Source organism: Carettochelys insculpta, chromosome 2, assembly GCF_033958435.1.
Source record: "Carettochelys insculpta isolate YL-2023 chromosome 2, ASM3395843v1, whole genome shotgun sequence".
NCBI lineage: Eukaryota > Metazoa > Chordata > Testudines > Carettochelyidae > Carettochelys > Carettochelys insculpta.
In genome coordinates this window covers 242,049,174-242,075,293 of record NC_134138.1, presented here as the reverse complement: position 1 = coordinate 242,075,293, position 26,120 = coordinate 242,049,174, and the positions used below count along the sequence as shown (strand labels likewise).

Sequence of the window (26,120 nt, the reverse complement as noted above, 5' to 3'; positions counted from 1 at the left end):
TGCTTTCATTAGTAACAGTGAACTATGAATATGGTTGGTTATACAATCACATTTAAATCCACTGAAACATTGTGATACAAAATGATAGCAAGATGTTATAAAAAGCAGCACATTATGATTAGCTCTTTTGGTAGTTATTGTAATAACATTAACTAGATACAATTGCATGTGCTCTGACCCTAATGACAGAGACCAAAAACTTCAAGACCTCTACCAAACATTTATAAAACTGAATTACCCACTGGGAGTAGTAAAAAACCAGATCGATAGGGCCAGACAAATACCCAGAAACCAACTACTTCAAGATAGGGCCAAGACGATTAATAACAGAACAACACTTGTTATCACTTATAGTCCTCATCTCAAACCCCTGCAACGCATTATTAAAAACCTACAACCAATTCTAGATCATGATGGTCCACTCCAGAAGGCCCTAGGTGTCAGACCTGTCCTCTCCTATAGACAACCTCGTAACCTAAGAAGATTCTCACTAGCAATGACAGGCTACACCACAATAATACTAATCATGGAATTTTTGCTTGCAACAAACCCTTTGTCCACATACTTATTCTGGGGATACCATGACTCGGCCTAACCATGATAGTTACAAGATCAAAGGCACATTCTTGTGTACTTCAACCAACATTATATATGGCATTATGTGCCAACAATGCCCTTATATAATGTACATTGGACAGACTGGGCAAACTCTTCACCAGAGAATGAATAGACACAGAGCCCACATCAGGAATCTCAAACACATAAGCTGATTGGTGAACACTTCAATGGAGTGGGGCATTCTGTTAAAGACCTGAGAATTTGTGTCTTAGAACAGAGAAACTTTAAAAACAGATTACATAGAGAAAGTTGTGAATTTGAATTCATATTCACATTCAACTCATTAACACATGGTATGAACAGAGACAACAATTACCTCATCCATTACAAGGACTGCTTCCCTTCCTTTGATGCTTGTAATTATCTCAGTCAGGGCATTGATAACATCCCCCACCTCTCAGCCCCCTCCTTCAGTCCTAAGTACTTGATTTGTCAGTTTTTATTGCCATATTTCTGGGGACCTCTGCACTTATAAATGTTAGTCTGTATTGGAAATGAGATTGATCTGAAGAAGTGGGTCTGTCCCATGAAAGCTCATCACCAAATAAATGATTTTGTTAGTCTTTAAAGTACTACATTTCTCTTGTTTTGTTTTGTAACATTAATCATGGTTAATTATTTTAACAGTTATGTGAATGAGTTATATACATTTATATGACTCACACTAAACTGAACATAATTAGATACAGAGGTACAGTCTAGCAAACTTTATAGACAGATACATATTTTACTAACATTTTATTAAAATAGCTTTACACATTTACTTCTCATTATTGCCAACTAATAGATTAGATTGGTGCTCAGAATAAACAACACGCAAGAGAATTTGTTTCTTTCCTTTTTGACTGAATCAGAATTGTTAAACACTGTTTGTGACATCACAACATATCCAATTACAGGGACTCTGTCACCTTCAATTTTCTAGATCTAATTTTTTAAAAAAAAAACCTTCTTTTTACAGAGCTCCCTTAAAATGCTATCTCTTTTATTAAAATAAATTGCATGAAACTTTCCTCTCTCTGTTCATTAGGGTAAGAAATTGTTAAAAATGAGAAAAAAATCATTTCAGTTATCTCCATCCTCCCAAGCCTAACTTGATTTCCAGATCAGTCCCACTGTAATGACCCAACACAACCTTCAGGATCCTCATAACATTTCAAGTTGTTTCGTATGGTACAGTTGTTCCTCTGGTAAGCTTATGGTTCAATCACACAGAAGGTGCTTCTCATATTACTGATTGATTAATACATTATATATTCTTTGCCACACTTACTGTCCTGGTTATTTCCCTGTAAAGGGAAAGCTAATAATCTGAGTATGCCAAGAAAAAAAAAACATTATCAATTACTGAAATAATATGCACACGGGAATGAGTTTCCACAAAGCTGATGAAGTGCTGACTAAAAACTCAAGTGCAATACTAAACACATTCACACCGGACCTCAATATCAAGTTCACACAAAGGAACGAAGTATAAGTAGTAATAACATTTCATAATATTACTTTAGAGTACAAGACAAACAGTCATTTTCAATAATGCATAAAAGTGCAAAAATAAAGTATTTTCAAAAATTAATGAACAACTCCAAATGCAGTCACCATAGACACATGGTAATTGCACGGAACTGTGTGTCTTGATTAAATGTCAGTAACATTTTGAAAAAGCATCCTGGCATCAAATGCCATCTCGAAAATACACATTTGGATATTATGCTTTAATCCTTGTTTTCCCTCCTATCATTAATTAGATCCTATAAAGCATCTACAATTTCTGAAATTAGCACTGTATCTCAATCAGAGCAGGGTCCCCCAACAAAACAAAACAAAAAATAAATATGTATGTTTGTTTTTACTACGGGAACCACTGATAGGTAAACTTCATAGAGATACAAAAATTGTTACAATTAAACTGTTGTAATTTAGTCCTATAATAGTAGTTCATAACTTGTCTGTACTTTTACTGGATCTGGTTTTCATAGTTATTAAATGAGATATTCAAACTGAATATATTTCAGAAATCTGCTTTCTGTTACAAAGTCCCATGTGTCAAAGGAAGGTGGAACTTCTTGGCCATGAAACCGTATTTCCTACATTCAAATACATTTATGAAGACTCTAAAATGCAGCTTTTATCACCACTACTTGTTTTAATACTACACTATTTCCCTATGTTTTAAATATGCTTTAGTTATTGCAAATTGTGCTTTGTACAAAATACTTAATTGAAATTTTAATTGCCAGTTGTAAATATGATAAGCAACAAGGTCATCAATCTAAGGAGAACTGGGAGAAAAGAAACACGAACAAATTGTCTTTATCAAAAAATAGAGCACTACTCTGGTCTAAAACATCATGTGATACCTATACAATTTTCATCCCAAACAACAGCTTTTGAAGAATATTTATGTCCTGACCTTGAAACAATGCAAGCCTGGGGGTGGGGACAAGGACAGGTGGGGAAAACCATAGAAGATGTTATCAGAAACCATAAAACACAAGTGAACTTTCCCACTTTACCTTTTGCAGAAAAAAGCCTCTAATTAAACCTATTCAAAAGGATACTCAAGAATTTTCTGCTCTCCTCAATTTTACAGCACTCATTGACTCTTGGAGCTACCACTATAAGACCGCTAAGAAGAATGAAATCACACGCAACACTAAACAAACTAATAAGGATGTGGGAGGGGGAAGTTAGCTTAAGCACAGACAAAAATAATTATGGTTTATTAAGACAGGTCTCCTTGATAATTTTGATCTCAATTTACCAAAGAAGAGCATGCCCACCCGAGGTAGCCTCATTCTTAAAGGGAGACCAATCTCTTTTAAAAGCTCTCCCCATACAATGAGACATATAGGCTGTGTCTACACTTGGGCAAAACTTCAAAATGGCCATGCTAATGGCCAAATCAGAGAATACTAATGAGGCGCTGAAATGAATATTCAGAGCTTCATTAGCCTGCTGCCAGCTGCAGCACTTCAAAAGTGCCGTGTTTTGCTCACACGCGGCTTGTCTAACACAGGAGTCCTATCAGCTGTCCTTGTCCCCACCCCAAGGCTTGCATTGTTTCAAGGTCAGGACATAAATATTCTTCAAAATCTATTGTTTGAAATAAAAATCCTTTAGGTACCATATGATATTTTAGACCAGAGTAGCGCTCTCTTTTTCAATAAAGACAATTTGTTCTCATTTTGTTGCTCCCAGTTCTCCTTAGATTGAGGACATGTTGCTTATCATATTTAAAACTGGCAATTAAAACTTCAATTAAGTATTTTGTACAAAGCACAGTTTGAAATAACTAATGCATATATATATAAAACAGCTGGTAGGAATAAGGGGATTTTGACATTTCCAGAGTCCTTTCGAAAAGGACCACTGTGTAGGCAAGCCACACATGAGCAAAATGCGGCCCTTTTAAAGTGCTACAGCTGGCAGCATGCTAATGAGGCGCTGAATATTCATTTCAATGCCTCATTAATATTCTTTGATTTGGCCACTAGCATGGTCATTTTGATATTTTCCCCTAGTTCTGTTTTGTGCAGACATGGGGAAAGTATCCAAAAGCTACTTGAGTAAAAGTACAGCTGCTCTGGGGGAGAATGTACTTAAGTACATGTCACTGGTGTCCATCTGGAAAACTACTTGAGTAAAACCACATGCATGCACATCACTTCTTTAAGGTACTCAAGTATCCAGAAGTGAAAGTAGGTGCACTTTTACTCAAGCAACTTTCTGGGTACTTTTTGCACCTCCAGTTTTGTGTAATGCTATATTTAATTTCGTTAATAGAAGTTATTACACTTTTGATGATTAATAAGTCCTGTTTTTAATTATGCTGCCCCTCAGGCATGGCAAAGGACACTATCGCTACATCTACACATCATCATTATTTTAAAATAAGGCATTCCAGAATAGTTTTTCCAAAATAGCTTATTTCAAAAAAACACAGCTACACACAAAAATGCATTTCAAAATAGCACCCAGCTATTTTGAAATAGCATGTCTGGACATATTGTGCCTATTTCAAAATGGTGCCATTGGACGTTATTATGGCTTATTTCAAAATAGTGTTATTCTATGTCCTAGCAGCACCTATTTTGAAATAGCTATTTTAAAATTGGCATCATTCCTTCTGGGCTGTGGCCATACTAGTGGCTGTGGTAATGTGGCACCTTGGAATATGCTAATGAGGTGGTGCCATGAATATGTGGCACCTCATTAGCATACCGACAACTGCACATGCTTCAAAACGGCTAGTTTCTAGACGCACACCGCCCGTGTAGCGGGGGCCTTTTGAAATGACCCCTGATGCATAGAAAGCTGGCTTGATGGTCGGGCCCAACGCGTAGTGATCAATGGCTCAATATCTGGATGGAGGCCAGTTTCAAGCGGAGTACCACAAGGCTTGGTTCTGGGGCTGGTGTTATTCAACATCTTTATTAATGACCTGGATGAGGGACTAGATTGCACCCTCAGCAAGTTTGCGGATGACACAAAACTAGCGGGAGAGGTAGATACATTGGAGGGTAGAGATAGAATCCAGAGTGACCTGGATAAATGGGAGGATTGGGACAAAAGAAATCTGATGCGGTTCAACAAGGAGGAGTGTAGAGTCCTGCACCACGGGCAGAAGAATCCCAAGCATTGTTATAGGCTGGGGACTGACTGGCTCAGCAGCAGTATGAAGGAAAGGGACTTAGGGGTTATGGTGGATGAAAGGTTGGATATGAATGAACAGTGGCTCTTGTAGTGAAGAAGGCTAACAGCATAGTAGGGTGCATTAGGAGGAGCATTTTGAGCAGATCTAGAGAAGTAGCTATTCCCCTCTATTTGGCACTGGTGAGGCCACATTTTGAATATTGTGTCCAGTTTTGGGCCCCCCAGTAGAAAAAGGATGTGGATTTGCTGGAGCAGGTTCAGCGGAGGCCAACAAAAATGATTAAGGATCTGGAGCACAAGACCTATGAGGATAGGCTGAGGGATTTGGGCTTGTTTAGTTTACAGAAGAGAAGACTTAGGTGTGATTTAATAGCAGCCTTCAACTTCCTGAAGGGGAACTCTAAAGAGGAGGGTGAGAAACTGTTCTCAGTGGTGTCAGATGGCAGAACAAGGAGTAATGGTCTGAAATTGAAGAGGGAGAAGTATAGGTTGGATATTAGGAAAACTACTTCACCAGGAGGGTGGTGAAGCATTGGAATGCGTTGCCTAGAGAGGTGGTGGATTCTCCATCCCTTGAGGTTTTTAAGTCCCGACTTGACAAGGTCCTGGCTGAGATGACTTAGTGGAGGTTGATCGTGCTTGAAGCAGGGGACTAGACTAGATGATCTCCAGAGGTTCCTTCCAGCCCTGTGATTCTGTGATTCTGTGATTTCTTTTAATTGACAGTGATAGACATATATATTAAGGCTGGTCAATATTTTTAAATGAAACTCTATCTCAACAGAATATTTGCCAGTTTAGAAGTGGAAACAGGTTCTGTCTCTTGTGTCATTTTGTAGTATATAGCTGGATGTGTGCGAAACCTTTTTAAAATTCATTTTTAAATTAATTTGCTAGCTGAAACTCTGGAAACTCAGTATGTATTATAAAACAATCTCCAGGGAACTTATCTACCATGAAGCTCATTTCACATCTCACTTATTATCTGAATGAAGATAAATAATTCCTGATTTCTCCAGCTCTAAAAACTATAAGGCTATATAAAAACCACATGCTTGTTAAAGCATACATCTAAAGGTAGTCTTGAGAGTGGTGGGAGCCCTAGGTTCAAGTTGCTGCTCCAGAGTTAGGATTCAAATTTAGTTTTCCTACATCCTAGGCAAATGCCCTAATGCTATGAGAAAAGCACCAGTACGATTTGAACCTCTCTTGTACAGCATGCTTGGGACCTGAGGAGATCCAGATGAGAGAATTTGCTTAACTAAGGGAGGTCAATATTTTCTAGCACATTATCAACACTTCCACTGCATACTGGGCTCTCAGAAGACATTTAGAGGTAAATTACAGCTAAATAACAGCACAGAACATTAAGAGCCACTATTGGTGGCTTCAAACAAACTTTTTGGGACCGTGGGAAACTTGGCCACACCAGTGACAAGTGGTCATCTAGCTAACTAAAATCATGCTGGATTACAGCATTTGCCGGATGAGAGAGTTCTGGATAAGAGAGTTTCAACATGTTGTACCTCCTCCTTCACCATTTCTGCTACTCTAGCTCTGCATTTCTTTTGCTTTCCTCAAAATATCGAAAACAAAACAAAACAAATTAGTTTCAGATTGAACCATTTTCTCCAGCTATTTAAATATTCCAGAAATAATCAGTTTTGTTTGACTTGCCAAAACAAATATGTTTAGTTATTCACTAAGCTCTGTATTTATGTATGTTGGTGGGTTAGCACCAGAGTGCTGAAACTCACAATGCACAAAATATAGCCCAAGTTATAGAACTTTTTTCTCGTTCTAATGTACTTGCAATGTCAACAATAGAATAGAATAGAATAAAGCTGGTGCCTACAAACTAGAAGAGTCATATTTGTATAAAGCTCTTAGAATGACAAAATTACAAATCACTTTCTGAATTAACAATGATTATTTCTGCTTATTTAATTTTGGAGAAACCATCTATTTGGTAACATACTTATAACACCATATGGCTACGTTTACACTAGCCAAAAACTTCAAAATGGCCATGCAAATGGCCATTTCGAAGTTTACTAATGAAGCGCTGAACTACATATTCAGCGCCTCATTAGCATGCGGGAGGCTGTGGCACTTCGAAATTGACGTGGCTCGCTGCCGCACAGCTTGTCCAGATGGGGCTCCTTTTCAAAAGGACCCCGCCTACTTCGAAGTCCCCTTATTTCTATAAGCAGATAGGAATAAGGGGACTTCGAAGTAGCTGGGGGTCCTTTCGAAAAGGAGCCCCGTCTGGACGAGCCATGCGACGGTGAGCCATGTCAATTTCGAAGTGCCACTGCTGCCCACATGCTAATGAGGCACTGAATATGTAGTTCAGCGCTTCATTAGTAAACTTCGAAATGGCCATTTGCATGGCCATTTCGAAGTTTTTGGCTAGTGTAGACACGGCCTATATGTACAACTTTATGAAGCTTTATAGAGGACTTCTGCATCCAGATTTTAACTCAAGAAGCCATAATGTTCTCTTTAGAACTATCTAAGTTTATAATTCTAGGATAGTAAACATGGAAAGATGTAACAAAGTACCTCTAACATTGTGACCCTAAAGTCATCCCAGTAGAAAAAGTACAGCTCTCATTGCAATCTGGTAGTGAGTTTCAACTGGTACTTAAACCCATATAGGGTGCGTCCACACTAGCCGACTACTTTGAAGTAGCTGGCACAACGTCGAAATAGCACCCATCATGTCTACAAGCGCTGTGTGCTATTTCGACGTTGAAATCAACGTTAGGCGGTGAGACATTGAAGTCAGTATTCCCATCCGAAGATGGGAATAGCTCCCTACTTCAACGTTGAACGTGGAAGTAGGGTGTGTGTAGACGATCCGCGTCCTGCTACTTCGAAATAGTGGGGTCCTCCATGGCGGCCTTCAGCTGAGGGATTGAGATGCTCTGTCCAGCCCCTGCGGGGCTCTATGATCCCCGTGCGCAGCAGCCTTTAAAGCACCACGGACCTGGATTTCCTGTGGCAGGAAGCTGAGAGCGTGCAGGCAGCAGCACACGCATGTGCTAGCCCTGCATGCTTTCCAGAGGCCCTGATCTGCACTGCCACCACCCATGGCATCGAGCCAGCCGCCCGAGTGCCCCCAGGGCTCCCCTTCTGAGGAGACCCAGGCACTTCTAGCAGCCAAGCGGGGGGCCAAAAAGAGGTGGAGCCCCTCTTGGTTGGAAGCCAAGCTCTGAGACCTGCTGGGGCTCTGGGGTGAAGAGGCGGTGCTTCACGTGATGGGGAGCAAGCGGCGGAACACAGAAGCATTCACCCGACTGGCCGAGGGCCTGGCTGCCCTGGGTCACCCTGCCCGCACTCGGGATCACATCTGGAGTAAGGTGAAGGAGCTGCAGCAGGGGTACGCCCGGGCCCAGGACTCGGCCAGATGGACTGGGGCCGCTCCCACTGCTTGCCTCTATTACAGGGAGCTCAGGGCCATCCTGGGCCCCTGGGACACCTCCTCCCCCCCGGCCACCCTTGACACCACGGCTGATGAGCCCCAGGAGGCCTCAGAGCTAGAGTCCGCCCCAGAGGCCAGCCACGCACCCTGCGGTCCACCAGAGGAGCCCCCCTCTCGGGACAGCAGAGGAGGGGTCCAGCAGTGAGGAGGGGAGGGCTGCTCATCAACCTCCTGTCCTGGAGCACCAGCTGGGCGTCTACCCACTGGGCTTCCCCTGACCGCAGCAATGGACGGTCAGGTACATACCCCACAGAGCACACACCCATGGGTCACAGGGCGGGGGCACCAGACACGACCGGGAGCCTCACACAACCCCAGTGGACCCCCAACCCACAAACGCCCAGACACAGTACGGTCCCAGGACAGTGGCATGGCCATCAGCGCCCGTCAGCACCCGCATCCATGGACAGCACTCAGCCTTAACCCTGGGGGTGGGGGGACAATGCCATGGCGACAGCCAACAGGGACACCACACCCACTGAGGGGGGCGGAGACCCAGAACCCAAGAGGAGGTGGGAGGAACGGGCCATGGGCCAGGGCACTGTACTAACAGCCTTCCCCTCCCCCTCTCCCTCTCTCCAGCTGCAGCATCCGTCACCCCAGGCAGCCAGGCACCCTCCGTCGTCCCCGACAGCCCGCTGGAGGTCAGCCACTGCCAGCACCTGGAGACACCCCCAAGGGCAGTGGGATGGTCCCGCCACTGCCGGACTCTGGGGATGGCCCCTGTGGACCTCCAGCTCCTGGCAGCTCTTCGGCGGCGATGGAGGTGGTGGAAGAGAGAGACTGCTTTGACTGGGAGGAGTGCACCCGGTGGTGGGCAGCATGGGAGGACTTCATGGGGGTCTTTCGAGACATAGGTGGGTCGATCTGGGAGGCTGCCGCCCGGCTACCACCCCCTGCTGCCCCCCAGCCCGCCATCCCCGCTGCTCCACCTGAGGCCCCCCCGCCTCACCGCCTGCCACCCCACCCGCCTTGTTGCCTGCTGCCCCACCCACCTCGCCACCTGCAAGCTCCACAGAGCCCACTGGGGCTGAAGACTGGCCATTGGAGGCATCCCAGCCATACTTGTTGGTCCTCCCAGCCCCCAGCCAGCCATGCCAGGGACCATGGACATGGAGTGGGGGGGTTGCAAGCTGTACTGGCTGGGGGTTGCGCCCCTCTACTCCCACCCCAGACTGATGGGCCAACGGCTGAGCCGTCCGCTGGGCCCCCATTTATATAGTTGTTCCCCATGTATATAGTTGTCCCCCTTTTCGTATATTGGTTGCAGTTTCTGTTGTTAACAAAACAAGTTTCAGGTTTCAGGAAAAAAAAAAAGGGTTTCTTTTCCAAAAAGCTGGAGGTGTGTGCTTGTTGGGGGTGTGGCGTGCAGGTGTTGGGGGAGGTACGTGGGCAGTGTGGGCTGTATGTCAGGGGTCTTCTGGGGAAGGCCAGGGAGGTGCTCAGGGGTCTCCCTGATCGAAGTGGGTCCACAGGGCCTCTCAGAGCCATACCCCTTCATGGTGGGCCTGGTGGCTGGGTGCGATGGCCAGCTGGGGGAAGCCCGTGCTGGCATCAACCGCCCACCCCTGGATGAAAGCCTGCCCCTTGCTCTCAATGATGTTGTGGAGTGTGCAGCTCGCGCCCACAACCTAGGGTATGTTTTGGAGGCTGACGTCCAGTCGGGCAAGGAGGCACAGTCAGTGGCCCTTCAGATGGCTGAATGTCTTCTCCACCACCTGGCGGGCGTGGTGGGTGTTGAACTGCTCCTGGCTGGTGTTGACGTGGCCGGTGTACAGGAGCATGAGCTAGGGCTGGAGGGGGTAGACCGCGTCCGCCATGAGGCAGAGGGGCATGGTGGTGTCCCCCGGAGGGATCTCCCTCTGGGGGATGTAGGTCCCCGCCTCCAATTGGCAGCCCAGGCCCGAGTGCCTAAAAACATAGGCATTGTGTGTGCAGCCAGGCCAGCCCACGTACACAACCTGGAAGGGGCCCCAACTGTCCACTATGGCCTGCGTGGTAGCCTCTGCGGTTTATGTATCTTCCTCCGCTGTGGTCTGGGGCATGGATGGGGATGTGGGTCCCATCCAGGGCCCTGAAGCAGTTCAGGAAGAACCCCATGGAGGCGAATCTGGAGAAGGCTGCGACCAGGTCCCTGAGTTGGATGACCCTCTGGAGCAACATGGTGTTAAGCGCATGGACCACCTGTGGGGAGGGAACACAAGCACCCATGAGGCTGTGCAGGCTGCCCCAGGGCCCTTCCCCCAGGCACCCCCGCCAGGCACCTCCCCAGGTACCCCACCAGCCCAGCCCCTCCCTCCCCAGTGCCTCTCCCTCGCCAGCCCCATACCCGGCCCCTCCTTCCCCAACCCCACACCCGGCCCCCCAGTGGGTGCATGCCCGGGCCTCCTTACCTCCATGACAGTGGCCCCGACCGTGGCCTTTCCCACTCCAAACCGGTGTCCCATGGAGCGATAGCTGTCTGGAGTGGCCAGCTTCCAGATGGCTAGTGTGACCCTCCTCTTGACAGGGAGGGCACGCCACATCTGGGTGTTGTGGTGCCTCAGTGCTGGGGTGAGCCACTGGCAGAGCTCGAGAAAGGTCTGCTGGCACATGCGGAAGTTCCAGAGCCACATATCATCGTCCCACTCCCGCGTGACGAGCTGCTCCCACCACTTGGAGCTGGTGAGGTAGCTCCAGAGGCAGGGGAGCAGCCAGTGGGGGAGGAAGAAGGGAGCCCGGTGGTCAGGGGTGCCTCCCTTTGCCTCTGGGGAGGGCTCCTCTGGCAGGAACCACTGGGCAGCCTCCCGGGCAGCACCTAGCAGGGCGCTTGCCCCCTGGATGACTGCCTGGAGTGCCTCCTCCTCCTGCTGCTGCTGCTGCTGGGTGTCCATATCTGCTGTGACTTGGTCTGCGAGAGAGTGGCTACTGCTCTGCAGACTTTGCGCTGGGCAGGCTGGGTGTGTCTGGGAGGGGCCCTTTAAAGGAGTGGCTTGCTGTTGCCCCAGAAGGGCTAGTCCAGCCTGTGACCCGGTCCGCGGGCTTTCCTGGCCCCTTATTTTGAAAGAGGGTGCTTGTGTGTGTGGACGCTCTACATTTCCTTCCGGGGTGGCTCCTTTTGACGTTCCCAGTAGCTACTTCAACGTTGAATGTTGACGGCAGCAGCCCTGGAGGACGTGTAGAAGATATGCGTCGAAGTAGCCTATTTCAATGTTCTTACTTCGAAATAGGCTACTTCGACGTAGTGTGCTAGTGTAGATGTAGCCATAATGTCATAAAAGATGTATACCAGTAATAAGCTAGTAACACTGAATATTGACGTTGTTCTATGGTGCATGTACGTACAGAAGACAAATTTAAATTTACAAATACTTTGAAAATTGTGTTCTTAAAGTATGTCTGCCAGGCAGGTCTAAAGTTGTCCTACCCTAGACAAAGAAAAGCGGTTCAGCTACCAGCAAGGTATTTCCCCAGGTATGTTAAGAGACCGTTGGAATGCAATCTACATAGGACACCAGGTGAAAAGGGGAGAACAGAAGCACCGAGCGTCACAGAAAGCAGAGAAGAGTGCAGAAACATTTTAGCCTATTAAGAAAGATATCTTTCAGATTAGAAATTGAGTGAGCTACAAAATCACTCTGTAGAATATAAGGGTGGTAGTAAGTGTTCATTACTGATATATTTTGGCTAAACATATGTGCTTTGATTTATACCAAGTTTTGCCTCAATGATCTGTAAAATTGCAAAAATAATACAGAATTACCACTTCTACTTCCTTTATGTACACTCTTACTCCATCAGTTATAGGTGAAAAAGTAGAAAGTTGTGAGCCCAACAAAAAAATCTGGGACTAAATCTTGCTCTCATTTAGTCAATGGAAATGTTGCCATTGACTTCAATGGAGCTTGAATTAATCTCTTTTCTTTAAAAGACACTCCTTTCATGTTCTTAGCATGACCAATATGTGCCAAAAAACTATGAAAATATGAAGTATTAATTAAGGCATACAATTGTAAAAAAGATATTTTTTCCTAAACTTTCTACTGCTTTCTTATGAGTATCTAGCTATATTTTTTTAAAAAAATGTCTCTTAAAGCAAGTCAGGAAGGGGAGAAATCCACTAAAATTTTTCATTTATTTTTCATCAAAGAATATAATTTGGGGAATTATTTTCTGACCATTTCTACCAGTCACAGAGCTTTGCATTTAATCACTACTTTTCATCCATGAATCTCTAAATATTTGAAACAGTTGACTAATATCATCATCCCATTTTATAATCCTTAATGATTATCCATATATAAGGCACTATAGCACTCATTCTCCTGTCTTCACTTTAACAAATGTGGCATGCAAGTCAAAAGCCACTGTTGAATACATTGATCCTAATTTTTCATGTTCTCACTTTCGTCATATTTATCTGCTACAGACCTGGCTGAAGCCTATTTTAATAGTTCTTATAGGCTCTGAGAATCCTTGAATGTCAGATAGTAAAGAAAACATAGACTCTATATTACATTGTTTATCCCATACAGTTGCAAAATTAGCAATGTAAAGCCAGGAAATGGGAGAATCAAGGTTTTACAGGCAATCTTAAAATATTGAAGCATGGGAACAAAGTTAACTAATAGCTTTTTCTGAATGATCATATTTTATATTCATGCTATTGCAGTCCCTGAGAACCCTAGTCATGCATTAGAATTCCATTATGCTAGACACTGAACAAAAAGAGCAAAAGAGATTGTTTGTGCCCAGAAGATGGTCCTTACTTACAAACCGAAATACTTCTTCAAGACGCTTGCTTCAAGTAGTATCCATATTAAAAAAAAGTATTTTCCCTCATTCTGATAGTGGTTTTCCTGCTTCATCCACCTTCCTATACTGCGAAATCATCTCTGCCTGAGAGGACACTGCTGACTTGCATAACAATACTTAAGAAAAAGTACTATACTTTGCCTTTACAATACACATTGTTGTACCAAATGTGTTTACTAGATTTCTATCCCACCCATGCTTCACTTCAAATACACAAGTTGAACATGCTCATTATCCAAATATTCAGTATAGTTTACACAACAAGAAGGATGAACAGTCCCATAAAAATCCGCTTAACTATCAATTTATTTGCCATATTCAGTTTAGTGCTTCCTTCCTTTAAGATTCCAAGGAAGCATTTTGCATTATGTTGGAATGGGTTCTGCATTCCTCTGTATCCCCTTTGCTGCTTATCACAAGTGAAGATGAGAAATTCTTGTGAAATCTGAATATTGAACACATCAGCACATCACGGTTGTCGTTTTGTTGTTCTTGTTTTGTTGTTGTTTTCTAATTGGACAACGCCCATGTGTACGATGAAGTTTTGTACACACAGATGAGACAGATATGAACAAAATTAGTCTCAGTGTAGATAGAGGAACTCAATTGCCCTTGTATTAGATGTAACATTGAAATATGCAGTCCCTTGATAGATGGCATTTCACAACCATAAATGGTTATTTCTGTTCACCTAATGAATGACAAATATGAAATTAGGTGTTACTGGCTGTTGGCTGTTCAGTAGACTTTGCAACATCAGATGCTGATTTTTGTGCAGCACTTAGTGAGCATGGTTCAATATAACAAAACCATAACCAGTTAATATAACAGGCCATCCAACAGGTGAAGAAAGGAAGGAGCGCTGCCACTAGTTCAGGTTCAAACCAGCAGTTTGAAGAAGCTGGCATTGCATATGTCTCTGCTATATCTACCTTGTGGATAAAGGGAGCTTCAGTTTCCAGGGCTGTAAAGCTAAAGATTTTCCACAGCACATTTGGATCAGTGGACCAAAGCCCAGCAGTATGAATGAACACCCATGGAATACAAAGGGAGCTTGATATGGATAAGGGAAGGGTGTTAAATAAAGTAATTGTAATCATCTCACTGTTTATTAGCATTTCCCTCATGTCTAGTTGTAGGCACCTAACACCTCCCATGTACGTAGATATTAAGCTTTGGGGGCAGGCACCATATGTATTCACCGTGTATGTATATAATGCTTAACATAATAGTGCCTCTAAGCAACACAAGAACAGAAGATGCTAGTGCTCCATTTTTAAGTCACACCTGTTGTCCCCAAATCCAAGCTAATAACTAAAATGTCATGGCATGAATCTACAACTAATTCTATGGGTAAAACCACTTTAAAAAGGAGTGACTGACGATAAATCATTTTAAGACTGAGCTAATTGGCTGAGCAACTGAAAACCTCTATAATGAAGGTCAAACTTATTTTTTAAATAAATAACAAGATGACAAATTAGATAAGATCTCAATAAGCAGGATAAAAAGGAGAAGCAATACATTTTAATCCAGTGTTTCCAAATGAATGACATTGACTTTACAATCAATTTAATTTTTCATTAGATTGTCGCTAGCTCTAAACATAAATAAGGTCAATTCTTCATTTTAATGTTCTATAGGAAATACATCAGAGGATTAATATGTTAGAGCTATTTGAAAATGATATTCCCACCAGTCTGAACAGCCAGATACAGAAGTGATGGTTTACTAATCCCATCACACATTGTGCACATTATATTGTAGAGCTGGACATAAATACCGAGATAGTTTCAAAAGCTATTTCACTTTTTCAACACACGGGCTGCATCTACATTGCCCCTCCTTTTCAGAAGGGGCATGTACCTGCAGAGGATAGAAAATGCTAATGAGGTGCTGATATGAATTTTCAGTGCCTCTTTTGCATAATTGCAGCCACTCACCATGTCAAAATTGCTGCTTTCGAAATGCATACTAGCCCTCTAGACAGGGTTCCTTTGAAAGGAAGCCCCACTATCAAAAGCACCCCTCTTCCTAATATTCCAGTTGTGTACTCTATTTCTTCCCCTTTGTTACATAATTCCCCACCCTTATTCCCAGAAACTCAAACAACTTAAAAAGAAAAAAAAATCTGGGACTTCTTCTGGTATATGACCCACATGCCATATGCATTACTGAATTCTATTTGTTTAGAGATTGGGAGGCAGTTAAATTAATGGATTTCCAGTTGTTTGTTTGTTACAATCCCCATCTGTGTACACATTCAAGGAGACAGAGGAACATCATTTACTTGAAGCATCCAGAAGCAAGGCTAGTAGTCACTGGACAGGTCAGTATTTTTCCATGATATGAAGAGCAAATTTCCACAGTGGGTGGAGTTATAAATATTCATAGTTTGAGAGGTGATACAGTCACATGCTGACAGCTTTCTGAACATCACAGTCAGCTCCAACAGAAGAATCCTACAGACCAGCGATGTCCAAAAGCAGGTCAACTGATCACCACATGCCAGCCCCCTCAGCCAGGCACTGCATCCCCCCCACTCCCCGCTCTCACAGCTAGGCATCCTAACCAGCCTCCCTGGGTGACTCACTGGAACTGGATTCCCACTGCTGCAGCTGCCCAGTCAAAAGCTGCATGGAGCCCAAGTCACTGCACTGCCACACAAGCTTCCCAAGCCACATTTGCCAGAATCCACTCCTCCATTCACCACATGTGGCTATAATGGGGGTGCTGTGAACTACTGAACCGATCTGCAAACATTGTATAGCATTTCAAGCCAGGAGCACCCTGTAGCACCCCCAGCAGCCCTAGTTCTAACATCTATGGCTGGGGTTTGCATATTGGACTTCACAGAAAGAGAATTACATATAAGAGAACCATGGTTCCCCAAGACCTACCTTCACTGTTTCATTAATCACTCCACACACTCCAACAAATCTTATCTATGGCCAGGTACTTGAATACCACAAAATATGTTCTGAAGAAAAAGTCAAAGATATAGACTTTAACACACAAAAAATTGTCTTCCCTAATCAAGGATTCTCCACCAGAATAGATTGCATCATGGAATGGGCCACCCAAATATCACAAGAGAACTTTCTTCAGTACAGACATAAAACCTCTTATGACCGCACAACACTAGTTGTCATCTACCACCCCACAGTGTATCCCATACAGATTATTATCAAACAGTTGCAACCCATATTCCATCAGGAGCCCATAGTGAAATATATTTTTCCTGAATCCTACCTTCTGGCCTACAAACAACTTCCAACCTCTCCAAGATCATGATCAGAATCCAGCTCCCACAGACCAGGACACAGCAACATAAAGAAACTGAAGGGCCTTTCAGAAAAATACATACAAATTTCTTTGCTGCAAGGATCAACACCACCCAGAGCGCACCTTTCACAACCCATGCATCCTACATGTACCTATCACAATGTGCCTATAGCTCATTCAATGAACTAAATGCTCTGATTTGCTCACTTTGATAATATTTTTCTGATTTGTCAACCTAGATTACTATTTTTGGTTCTCTGTGCCTTAAATATTGAGTCTGTTCTGGTGTGGCTATGATCTGAAAAAGTGGGTCTGTCCCATGAAAGCTCATCACCTAATAAATTATTTTGTTAGTCTTTAAAGTGCTACTGGTCTGCTTTGTGTTTTGATAGTATATAGACTAGCACGCTTATCTTTCTGATAACTATATGGGTGAAAATATACTTTAACATGAGCTCCCACAAGAAATAATAAAACACAAATATCTTCAGAACATTTTTTAGAAAGCAATCACTGTCAGTCCTCATCTTCAAAGGACTTCTTCACAAGATTTTCAAAAGATGAGCCTGGAAGATTAAATGTATAATTTTGATAGACACTAAATGTCAAATTATCAGAGACACTGGATTTGTGTCTTACTACAATAGTTTTATCCCGTTAAACTCTCCTCTGTGTCCTACGGTTAAAGGGATGTTAATCGGCCTTTTCACCTTGAATGGCTCCTTACAATATGTGTTAACTACTAATGCTAAGCTACCTGTTCCCCTTCTGTCTTTAGCTGTGTCACTTTGAGTATCTTCCTCCGATCTGAGAAAGCCTTGAATAGCTCAAATGTTTATCTCACCAACAGAAGCTGGTCCAATAACCAAGATATTACCTCTTCCACTTTGTCTCATGAAATATGAATGTATTACTTCTGGATTTTGCCATTTTATGACAAGGAAACAATAATAAAATGTAAGTCTGTAACTGTCTCAGGCACAGTTGGACAGGAACTAGTTTTTCCATCCAGGGAACATTTCTAACCATTCAAAAAAAATTCCCATCTTAAATCAGAATCAAATATTAAAATCTGGGAAACATAATGAACTGACAATCTGAACAAAAAAGTTTTGAATCAAGTCAATCTAAATGTTTCAAAGGCTTTACATTTTAACACCTTTTTCACCATAAATAAGTTAAATTTCAAAATGAAAGATTTCATGTTTTCAAGGACTGATTCAAACACATAAATGATTTCTATTAATTTGAAACAATGGACTGTAAGGATGGTGCATATGTTTGTAACATCTGCCACAAATAAGAATTCCCTGAAGGCTCAGAAAGAGGAGTCCTTGAGCACTATGTCTGGATACCTTGCCTACTCACAAAATTGGAGCAATTAGGTAAAGCAGAGGCACAGCACAATATGCAAATATAGACACCTTTGCAGATTTACACAGCCTTGCAAAACAAACAAGCAGTCATGTAGCACTTTAAAGGCTAACAAAATAATTTGTTATGTGTTGAGCTTTAGTGGGGCAGACCCACTGCTTCAGATCTATCGGGTTTGCCCCACAAAAGCTCATCACGTAACAAATTATTTTATTAGTCTTTAAAGTGCTACATATCTGCTTGTTTGTTTTGTTAGAATACAGACTAACATGGCTACCTCTTTGTTACTATTCAACATCCTTGTGGCTTACTGACTTGAAGACATGAAATCTTACCAATGTCCCAGCTTTCAGTAGGGGTGTTTATGAAGTAAATGAAATGTTTATGGATAAAAAGAGACCAATTTTTAATGAATATTTTTAAAGAAAATGAAATTTGAGGTTTTTACAAAACCATCCTTATATTACTGTTTTGCAAATTATATCTACATTTGATGACCAAAGTTCACCATGCAATAAAATAGAGTGTAACCATGGTGAGCATATGGCAGTCATCTGTACATAATACTACATCCTCTGTGATATTCCAGTTTAAAATTAGCCCTTAAGGAATACCAGTACAGTCCAGTGCAGCAAAGAGGATACAAATGGCATTGATAGCAGAGCATTGTCTTAGGCTTTCCTTACCAAATAGTGATCTATCTCCAGAACAATGTTACTGAAGCCATCCAGCCCTTAGGGCATATCAATCTATATCTCTGTGTTCCACAGGAACTCCGTGCAGCACAGAAGGGGCAGCTACTTAGGGCATTAGTGAGTGAATGATCGAGAGGGTAGATAGGCACTAGAAAACTGTTTCTCTTATTTCAAAAAGCATTTATTTTATCATGCGCCCTTTTCATTTGGGGCTCTCTAGCTTACAACAATATAAAGCAGCTGCATGATGCAGGTTGAAAACTGGACAATCTGAGTGTTATTCTACTTCAAAATAACATCTTACAGAAGACCGACGATGACTTTAAAAAGTTATATGTAACTGATCACAAATTAAAAACACTTTATCTACTATATATTTTAGAAACTTGGTCTATGTGTCAATCCATCTATTTGTGAGTTTGTTTACTCGAAAACTCTTACACGGTAAGGCTGTGTCTACACTACAAAAATAACTTCAAAGTTACTTACTTCAAAGTTGAACACCTATACACATGCAACTTCAAAGTTAAACTTTGAAGTAGGGCACTACTCCATTCCCGGGAAAGGAGTAAGGACTTCGAAGTTGGGTGCCCTGATTTCTTCGAAGTTAACTTCGAAGTAAGGGAAAACATGTGTAGACTCTCTGCAAGCTACTTCGAAGTAGTGCTTAACTTTGAAGTCAACTTCAAAGTTAGTTCCTAGTGTAGAATCACCCGAAGAGATAGGACCACCAGATTTGGTATGAAGCTTCTTCTTATCACAGCCTTAAAGCAAGGTATGGTTTGGTTGTGCCAGGACAATGGGATGTGCCAGAATTTTGACTGTTTCTCATACAATGCAAAGGGCAAGACTGGTAGGAGGAGTGTTATAGTGTAGAATTGCTGCCGCTGGGCAGCAAGAGGCCAGGAATGGGGACCAGCACAGCTATAGCCCCCGTGAGCTGCTGGGGTGGAGAAAAGGACAGCGATCTACTATATATTTCAGCGAGTTTGCTTGTGCGTCTACCTGTCCTCCAGCCAGGGGACATGCGCCCCCTCCACTGGCTGTGCCCATTGCCACTACAGGGGCCATGGACAGGTGCTTCTCACCTGATCCCAAGATGGTGTGATGAGAAAGGAATGGAGTTTTTCTCTCTCCCCAGGATAGCCTGCATATGGAACCCCTCATCCTCAACGCCACCCCCAAAACAATGATTTAAATGAAGAAAGAATAAAACTTATTTTAACTAAGGACCCAACCAATGCCTGGTAAATCTTCTAGTTTCCCCGTAAATAGGATCTCAAACTTATCTTTCCTCCAATGTAATAAGTTATTCTGTTATAATACTAACAAAGATGCAACTAGAAAATGGTTTTCAATGGACTCTTGTTAAAATTAAATAGTGACTGAACCCTTACAACAGGGCAGCCCACTTCTGGGTGTTGCTTGGCCACCTTCTGGTGGATTCTGCCTTGAAACCAAGGCATTCACAGGCCAGATGATTATTTCCCTTGAGGAGGCTCTTCCAGTGATGTAGAATCAACAAAGTGTCTGCTATCCTACAACTCTTATGTACTCCTGCTCTTGTAGAAACAGAATTGCCCAGATTTCCCTACATCTCATTAGTGTCCAGCTGACATGTCATCCCGGTTGTCTGTCGTCAGCTGTCTAATATAGGACTATATAAACACCAGAAATCCACTTTCATAGACCTTCCTGAGTTTCACTGAGCACTCTTTAGCTTTGGATCTAGGCTGGCAGCTACAGGTATTGAAATATTGTGTTTGTGCCAAGTAAATAAAGGGTGTTGTCACAGTATATTGTAACATCTTTCATTTTTGGAATGTAAACACCGACACACCAAGAGCGTACAGAACAATATTTGTACTGGCTTCTGTTTTAAGTCATTACTAAACATGTTGTCCCTTGAGGCAACTCTTGACTTGAAGTCCACCTGCTAAATTTAAGGTCAGTATTTACTTAATGGATCAGTAACTCTCAACAAGTTCCTCAGTGACTGTCAATCTAATTTGTATCACTCATCAACAGAATTCAATAAACCAGAGTTGTTATAGCACATAAACTCTATTTTACTGTGACAAAAATATTTCAGATAGCTCCAGCTCAAATAACTGGGCTGCAACAAACATGGGGCTTTACTGTGACTGGCCAAGATACACGTGAAAGCAGACTTCGCAAAGTCTTCACCTCTTACAAACACAACTCCCCTGTAGTCACTACATATGGGAAGATTACTCTCTCGGGCATGCTTCCCAGGTATGACAGAGTGAGACCAGGGGAGCAACTCCCAAGAGAAAAAGCAGCTTGATACAGCCCTGGCAATCAGACTAAGTGGGAGCAGCTGTGGAAGATGCTGCCCTAAGTTAATTAGGGCCAGCTGGTCCCACTTAAGGCTGCCTTTAAGAAACCCTTCCCCTGCAGGGCTAGGGGAGAGGAGTGTAGGAGGAGGTGGGTAAGGAGCTTGGAGATTCAAACAAGCAAGAAGGGAGCTCATATCCAGTCTCTGGACTGCTTTCTTACCCCAGAGACAGTGGAGGTAGGGACTGGCTTCTGCAGGTACCCTGAGGGCTCAGCCAAAGGCTGAGGGGACTGAGGACTGAGCTTGTTTGAGCTGGGTGGGGCTCTTACCTGCTCTACTTGGGGCTTGGAACCAAAACCTGGACCCTTTTCAAGGCCAACATGGCTCCACGCTGTGTGACTGTGGCCTGAATAGAGGACTGGGGCCCAGGAGTTAGACGAACCCTGACACAAGGGTTATGCATTGATCCAAAGTTGTGGAAAGAAGGTTCAGCCGTGACACACACACACTATCGCATTGCAGTAGTCCACTAAGCAAGTAAGAGATTTTGTGGGGAGCAGGATCAACCATTTCCATATTCCTTCTGCCTACCAGGCCCTATCAAGCCTCAACTTACCCATAGGCACTGGGTGTTTGAAGTTTTCCTGTGTACACCAATGCCTAAACATCATTTATCTATCAGTATGTTACTGATGTGTTTAACTCAAGGTACTGGATGGACCCATCACATCATGCAAACACAAACAAGATACATGCCATAACTCAGCACTATCTTGTCATGCTTGATGATGTTCCTGTTGCCTTAGTGAACAGTGCTCATGATTGGAAGTCCCACAAAATCTCTGACCAAGTTAAAATGGGCCAGTTAACTTTAGAGGCTGCACTTGTGTTTTCTCTTGCCCAAATAAAGGCTTATAGGCACCAGATACACTCTTGTAGCACATCAGAGGATAGAAGACTGTTGATTGCACCCCACGCTTTCATGAATAGGAGATATGCACATGGACTCCTCCTGTCAGTTTGAATTCTAGGAGAACAGACAAAAAATCCCTGACAAGAAGAAACTGGATCTCTATGCTGAAATAAAGCATGTTCTTGCTGGTTTGTCTGAGGTAAGAACATAAGAACGGCCATACTGGGTCAGACCAAAGGTCCATCTAGCCCAGTATCCTGTCTGCCGACAGTAGCCAATGCCAGGTGCCCCAGAAGAGTTGAACCGAAGACAATGATCAAGCGATTTGTCTCCTGCCATCCATCTCCCGCCTTCGACAAAAGGCTAGGCACCATACCTTACCCCTTGCTAATAGCCACTTATGGATCTAACCTCCAAATATTTATCGAGCTCTTTTTAAAACTCTGTTAGAGTCCTGGCCTTCACAGTGTCTGCTGGTAAGGAGTTCCACGGGTTGACTGTGCGCTGTGTGAAGAAAAACTTTCTTTTATTAGTTTTGAACCTGCTACCCATTAATTTCATTTGGTGTCCTCTAGTTCTTATATTATAGGAATAAGTAAATAACTTTTCTGTATTCACTTTCTCCACACAATTCATGATTTTATATACCTCTATCATATCGCCCCTCAGTCTCGTCTTTTCTAGACTGAAAAGTCCCAGTCTCTCTAGCCTCTCCTCACATGGGACCTGTTCCAAACCCTTCATCATTTTAGTTGCCCTTTTCTCAACCTTTTCTAATGCCAATATATCTTTTCTGAGGTGAGGAGACCACATCTGCATGCAGTACTCAAGATGTGGGCGTACCATAGTTTTATATAGGGAAGTAAGATATTCTTTGTCTTATTTTCTATCCTTTTTTTAATTATTCCTAACATCCTATTTGCTTTACTGACTGCCGCTGCACACTGCGTGGATGTCTTCAGAGAACTATCCACTATAATTCCAAGATCCCTTTCCTGATCTGTTGCAGCTAAATTTGCTCCCATCATATTATATATATAGTTAGGGTTATTTTTCCCAATGTGCATTACTTTACACTTACCCACGTTAAATTTCATTTGCCATTTTGCTGCCCAGTCACTCAATTTGCTGAGATCTTTTTGAAGTCCTTCACAGTCTGCTTTGATTTTGACTATCCTGAACAGGTTGGTGTCATCTGCAAACTTTGCCACCTCACTGCTTACCCCTTTCTCGAGATCATTGACGAATAAGTTGAACAAGATTGGTCCCAGGACTGACCCTTGGGGAACGCCACTTCCATTGTGAAAATCCCCTTCCATTGTGAAAATTTACCATTTATTCCTACCCTTTGTTTCCTGTCCTTTAACCAGTTCCCAATCCATGAAAGGATCTTTCCTCCTATCCCATGACCACCGAATTTACATAAGAGCCTTTGATGAGGGACCGTGTCAAAGGCGTTCTGGAAATCTAAGTATACTATGTCTACTGGATCCCACCCCCCGTCCGCATGCTTGTTAACCCCCTCAAAGAACTCTAATAGATTAGTAAGACCCGACTTCCCTTTACAGAAACCATGTTGACTTTTGCTCAACAAATCATGTTCCTCTACGTGTCTGACAATTTTATTCTTTACTATTGTTTCTACTAATTTGCCCGGTACTGACATTAGACTTACCGGTCTATAATTGCTAGGGTCTCCTTTAGAGCCCTTTTTAAATATTGGTGCTATATTAGCTGTCTTCCAATCATTGGGTACGGAAGCTGATTTAGAGGATAGGTTACAACCCACAATTAATAGTTCCGCAATTTCACATTTGAGTTCTTTCAGAACCCTTGGGTGAATGCCATCCGGTCCTGGAGACTTGTGACTGTTTAGCCTATCAATTAGTTCCAAAACCTCCTCTAATGATACTTCAATCTGGGAGAGTTCCTCAGATTTGTCACCCATAAAGGACGGCTCAGATTTGGGAATCTCTCTAACATCCTCAGCCGTGAAGACTGAAGCAAAAAAATCATTTAGTTTTTCCTCAATGACATTATCTTCCCTGATTGCTCCTTTTATGTCTCTATCGTCCAGGGGCCCCACTGCTTTTTTAGCAGGCTTCCTGCTTCTAATGTACTTAAAAACCATTTTACTATTGTTTTTTGAATTTATAGCTAACTTTCCTCAAAATCTTTTTTGGCTTTTCTTATAACATTTTTACATTTAGTTTGGCGGTGTTTATGTTCCTTTCTATTTTGATCACTAGGATTTGACTTCCACTTTTTACAGGATGCCTTGTTATCTCTCACTGCCTCTTTTACATGGTTGTTAAGCCATGGTGGCTCTTTTTTAGGTCTCTTACTGTGAGGTACACACATGCATTAACACACAACACAGAGCACACTGAAGAGCCTCAGGCCTAGTCTCCCAAGTAATCACAACTCTTCCCCTATGCTGATTAACCTCACTTTCGGCTAGTAGACAGAAGGGTTACATTTTAAGGCACCAGTTGTAGCACTGACAGACCCAGGTTGCTAGCATGAGGGACAGAACTTGACAGCATAAGGTCTAAAGCCCTGCACTCTTCCACATGAGCTAAAGGCCAACTGGCCTCAGTGAAGGCTGTAAAGAACAGACTTCACTAACCCCAGAGACTTTGCTTACCCTGGGTACTACATAAGGATAAGCAAAGGATTCCCAGCTGCTTAGCCAGGGTAATCCCTAAAGGACATGTAAAGTACATCTACACAGTGAAGAAAAACTTGTATGGCTGGCTCACACCAGCTGTCTTGAACTACGTGGGCTTGGGCTCTCGAGGCTGTTTTATTGCTGTGTAGACTTCCAGGCCCTGATGGGATCCTGAGCTCTAGGACCCCGCAGGGCCAGCTGTAACAGCTTTTTTTCTGAATAGTGACTGAGAGAAAGCTGTGCTAGTCTATATACTATCAATACAAAAAAGCAGTCCAGTAACACTTTAAAAACTAACAAAATAATGTATTAGGTGGTGAGCTTTCATGGGACAGACCCACTTTTTCAGATCGGAAGATGTGGGTCTGTCCCACGAAAGCTCATCACCTAATGAATTATTTTGTTAGTCTTTAAAGTGCTACTAGACTGCTTTTTTGTTTTGATAGCTTTTTTTCTGTGTAGGCACACCCTTAGAGCTTGTATATTTCACCAGCTTCTATTGTATAGTGCATGTGTATGCTTACATACTTTACCCCTGTAAATGTGTCTCATTTCGTTTTCTTAGTTAACATTTTTTTAGGTTTACTGTACACAGGATTAGCTTCAAGTATTTTCTGTGGTGTAGGACCTAAGGTGTGACTGACCTGGGGTAAGAGACTAGCCCTTTGGGCCCGGCAATAACCTGAATATTGTTGTTATTTTTGGAGTAAAGGACCATCTATCACAAAGATGAGCTCAGGCATATAATAAGATAGACCAGAGTATCCAAGAAGACTCCATAACTTTAGCTTGTGCTACAGTGTTGAGGAGTTCATGCTTGATATTTGGTAGGTGAAATCTAAGTAAAGAACTAACAGACAGTTAGGGGTTTGTGCCTGGCTTCTTAATGGGACTTCCCCAAGACTGGTTCTCATGCTCCTGAGCTACTCCAGAGATCTTGACAGCCAGGAAGATGAGGGACCATAGAGGATGGCAGGGAGAGTCTAGAATCACTCCCCAGAATCCCAGTTGTGAGCAAAAGCCCCTGGATCTTGTCCCTGATGGAAAGAATTTACCCAGAGGTGTTGTGGGTAAGAAACCCTGTGAAACTTGGTTTAGGGAAGAGTCCATGAAAGAACACTGATAGCTGAGACAGTGTAGACATTGGGTCTCCAAACTTTTGGGGAGTAAAGGCACTTTGAAGTAGCACACACACTTCAAATTCATGCCTGCATTTCCAAGTCTGACACTTCGAATTTGCTGCAGGGGAGAATTAGCCTAATGAAATGCTGCATGTTCATCCCAGCACTTCATTAGTAATCTACCACCACCCTGATTACCATGTCCCC

The 26,120-nt window shown here is 42.9% G+C and overlaps 1 protein-coding gene across 1 annotated transcript in view; it reads right to left on the bottom strand.

Annotated features, from left to right (window-relative positions):
• Positions 1-26,120, bottom strand: part of MALRD1 (MAM and LDL receptor class A domain containing 1) — a 532,671-nt gene that overhangs the window by 336,125 nt on the left and 170,426 nt on the right. The gene's annotated exons all lie outside the window — the stretch shown is intronic.